This window comes from Lissotriton vulgaris, chromosome 5, assembly GCF_964263255.1.
Source record: "Lissotriton vulgaris chromosome 5, aLisVul1.2, whole genome shotgun sequence".
Classification (NCBI taxonomy): Eukaryota; Metazoa; Chordata; class Amphibia; order Caudata; family Salamandridae; genus Lissotriton; species Lissotriton vulgaris.
In genome coordinates, this window is record NC_141693.1 from 1,462,794,984 (window position 1) to 1,462,799,716 (window position 4,733).

Here is a 4,733-nt window from a genome sequence, read left to right on the forward strand (position 1 = left end):
ACTATCTGATTTTAACAAAGCTTCAGACAATAGATTTTCAGTATGAATTATATCGACAATCGTTTTCTCATTATGACATCTACGCTCCTTATTTTGAAACCAGATATATTGTTGTGAGAACCCTCCAATGCTCGCTTTGCATGCATCCCACACTATCCTTGGTGAAGCAGAGTGAATATTTATATCTAGGAATTCTTTGATATGTTCCTTAAGTTGATCTAAAAAGATAGCATCCAAGAATAAATATCTAGGGAATGAAAAAGGGCAAGGAGCTTGTCTTTCAGTCACTACCTCAAATGTCAAAAGAATAGGGTTGTGGTCAGAGGTGACTCTCGGGCATATTACCATAGTGCTTGTTTCAAGAATAGAGTCTGAGGCCCAAACCATATCTATGCGTGAACATAGTTTATGTGCGGCAGAATAGTAAGTATAGCCAGCTATGTTGGGATATAAGTATCTCCAAGTATCTTTCATTTGATGGATCGCTGCAAGATCCCATATTGCAGCCCTAGTCTTTCGCATTCTTTGGAATGATCCCCTTCTAGTTGTATCCAAATTATAGTCCATAATGCAATTGAAATCTCCTAGCACGATACACTCCCCTTCCCAGCTAAGCAGCTCCACATTGATTTGATCAATACTTCTAGGTTCATCTATATTAGACGCATAGATACTGCAGATAGTATATTTACAGCCTTCGATTGTTAACTGTACAATCGCCCATCTGCCAGCTTTATCAGTCAATGTGTTGTTTACTTCTAACTTAAACTGTTTATGTTTTAAGATTGCCACTCCTCGAATAGAAGCATTAAAATCCGTACATACCAAAATATCATAACCAAGTTGTTTAAGTAATTTTCTATCTTTTTATGCTACATGAGTCTCAGTTATAACTACAATATGAGGATTATACATTTTAAGCTCCTCGGACACCAGACTTCACTTAGTCCTATTATTTAAACCTGCTATGTTCCATACGAAACACTTTAATTGATACATTTAATATAATACATTTTCATACCCTTGATTTCAATATACAAAAACAAATCAGCCTTGCTGCACCGTAATTTTATTAAATTACTTGCCCCTGCGATGCCATTTTTCCCCTGAACTCTACCATCCCCCCAGCCCCTGCCTTGCAGAGCCCTGTCCCACCCCCTCCCATTTCTGTTCCTACCTACAGGTCCCCCCATCAACCCTGCTGCTGTTGAAGTGGCAGCGAGCGCAGAGTCACAGCCCGGAGGAGCCGGCCATGCAATACTCCAAACTCGTAGCTACGTATCATATCGTGCAGAATCTTGTAAAAAAAATAACCACTTAACAATTTTTCAAATTTTGCTGCAATTTCAACTAGTAAACGACCAAAAATCCAGTGATGATCAACCTGTATCCAGAGTAATTCCATCCTTATTCATAAGATAAACAAGAAATATTTCATTGTCCATTTTTCTCTCCTTTCCATTTACCTATACTATGCTCAACCTCCTTATCTTCCAAAAAGTAGTATACCCTTCCACTCTTTAAAACCTTTAACTTGGCTGGTTCTTGCAAAAAAGCCTGACCCCCCAGTTCCTTTATCGGATCAATTTCCAACGCCGCTCCATAGTTAGTTTGCTTAGATCCGATCTAACAAAAAAGGTAGTTGAATCACTAGTGACTGGGGTATTAGGTCTTGCTTTTAGTGATATTGCTTGGCGAAGTAGGAAGTTACCAATACAGATTAAAATGGGACGCGGGTATTGATTACCCTTGTTTTTTTGAATCAGAGGGAGTCGATGAGCTCGTTGTATTTGTGAATCCCAATCCCAGTCAGATAGCTCAGGGAATGCCTTCTGAAATAACTGTACGATGTATGCTCTGGGATTGGTTCCTTCGGCCCCTTCCATTATGCCGAAAACTCGAAGATTCTGTCTTCGCTGTCGATTTTCTAAATCTTCGAGTTTGATTTGCATTTGAGAAATCTGGGCATCCTGTTTGTTCACTGCTGTTTCAGAGTAAGTTGACTTTTCTTCAGTTAAGACAACCCTCTGTTGTAGTTCTTCCATCTCCTGAGAGATAACCCCTAATTTACGAGACATCTCCTTGAGCGATGATTGAGTCCTGCTACTATCCTTCCGCATCTGTTGATAGTGGCACTGAGCTTCCTGTTTTTGCTCATTGAGCAGCTGCAAAATCATCTGAAATGATGAAGAAACATCCCCATGTAATTTCCAATCAATAGATGTATCAGCTTGAGAGGAGGTTAGTGAGGGTATACTGTTGGTATTACCTGCCCCTGTCAGAGAAGAGCCAGTTTCTTTTATTACTACTACGTAAGGGGCTGATCCGGGCAGTACAGTTACTAAAGCTGGTACGGGAGCTACCCTTATTGCTGACTGTATAGCAGAGGGGAGAGAAGAAGTATCTTCCATTTCTTCCATTTCTTCCATCGTAGCAGTAACAGTAGCGGTATCCGATCCATCTATCAAAATCACCACAGGGGTTGTCTTATCATCAAGTCTATTGGTTTCCCTTGATATAGTGTCCATCTCAAAGGGGCTGTTCCCCGAGAGCCTAAGAGCCATCGATTTGACACCACCTTTAGACTGTACCCATTTTCTTATGGGGCTACTCTCTGCTATCACTTTTGCCATCATAGGTTTTGGTTTATTGACCGTCTTTCTAACTTTATTTTTCAGTTTACCTCTTCCTTTCCTTACACTATTGGTTTTATCTTTAGTTAGGCATGAAGGTGTACTGTTACCTGGGTTAGGACACTCACTATAGTTCTCATCTGTATCAGTTTCCTCCAAATATTCTGCCTGATCAATCTCTCTTACCGCTTCAGCTTCCCTAGTATTCTCTCTTCCTTCAGCCGATAGTTGGCCAGCCTCCGTTACTTCTCCTGTCTCTATTAATATAGGCGCAGATACAGATGCAGATGCAGATGAAATCGGTAGAGGTAGCGTAAGATTAGCATTAGCATTGTCATCAATCTCATTGTCGGGTTGAGCTTCTGATTGAGTCTGAGTATCAATGTTAGAAAAGCATCCTTTAAGAGTGATTGTATTCAGTTCCATCACATCACAAGAAGTGCTGGCGGCAATTTTTAAAGCATTGGTTATAGCATTATTCTCCCCGATTGTTGAATTAACAAGAATGTCACCCTGTAGCCCCGAGGAGCTGGGAGCCTCCGATAACATTGTAGAATCATTAGCAGTAGGATTTAATACGTTTTTATCAGATACCAAATTCGTTTTAGCAAGAAGCGGTAAACAATGGATTGGCTTACTGACATTAAGTCCGAGTTTCTCCTGTTTGCTCAACTTCTTTCCGCCATCTGAGATCTGCACTATCATTTCGATCGGTTCAGTTTACTGGATTACCTGAGGTTTGGCTCAAGCTGGTCAGGTTCATCAACGGTAGCAGCGGCTCCACCCGGAATGGCGCCAAAACCTCAGACGAGGAATGCACGATCGACAAAACAGACGGGCGGGAACCCGCTGGACAATGAAATGGCATCCACGATTGCGGCTACAGGGCCTACCACGGAGAAACTGATGGGACAGACTGTTTTGGATTGGATTGGGGCAGAATGATTTGGATTGGAGTGGGGCAGATTGTTTTGGAGTGGGGCAGATTGTTTTGGATTGGAATGGAGCAGATTGGAGTGCAGAAGTTTGGAGTGGGGTAGATTGTTGTGAATTGGAGTGGGGCAGATTGCTTTGAATTGGAATGGGGTGAAATGGGGGTTTTGGCAGATTGCATATGGGTGGGTTGGGAGAACTGGGATGTGGTGGATTGGAGTGGATTGGATAGGGTGAGTGGTTTAGATTGAAGTTGAGTGGATTGGTCTGAGGTGGATTAGATTGAGCAGGCGCCTTGGTGTAGGGTGAGGTTGGGTGGGTTGGACTGGTGCGGATTAGAGTGCAGTGGATTGGAGTGTACTGCACAATTATGTGTTAAAGCATTATTTCAGAAATTACACATAAGAATGAATGTCATTTTGCAATAAGATAATCCTCATCTTTTGAGAACAGCGTCCATGAGCAAAAACAAAAGCTAACATGAGTGCAAAGTGAGAAAAGAAAACTTGGCAAAAAAAAAAGAAAGTTAACTTTAGAAAACAAATCTAGGCAGTTATGTCTGTCTTGATGGGCATGTTTTTACCAGTCTCCTGCCTTCTGTTTGCAGGAAACTGAAAGTTAAACAGAACAAAATAGTACCTCAATCACGTTGTGAGCAGCGGACAGACACTGATTAAGAGACAAAGCAATCAGTGCTTTGCCTCTTTTCCACAGAGAGGAGCGGAATTTATGTTAGGCCTGTCTTGACGAATTATGAGGCTGTAAAGAAGAATGCCACACAAGCCAACAAATGATAAGTAAAGGGTGGGCTCCGGGCCCTTTTTGTTAATAATTGTGTCTCGCAAGCGAGATGCATGCGCTAGCGCATGCTGTTGCAGGCTAGACCCTAAAAAGTCTTATTGTAATAGTGGACACTAAGGCTGAACCAATAACTGCACAATTTAAGATAGGTAAAGAAATATATTTATTCTTTATTCAAATGTTTTTTTGTTACTTATTTACTCATTTATTTATCAGAACACAAATTCATATGAAAAATATACTAACTATTACAATATGACTTTTAGCATATATTGAAGAAATACAGGTAGAGAAATGTTGTGTAAATATTGGTCCATTTTTTCCCCTGGCTCTCTACCTATATTTGTTGTTCAGGGGGTCTCCCTT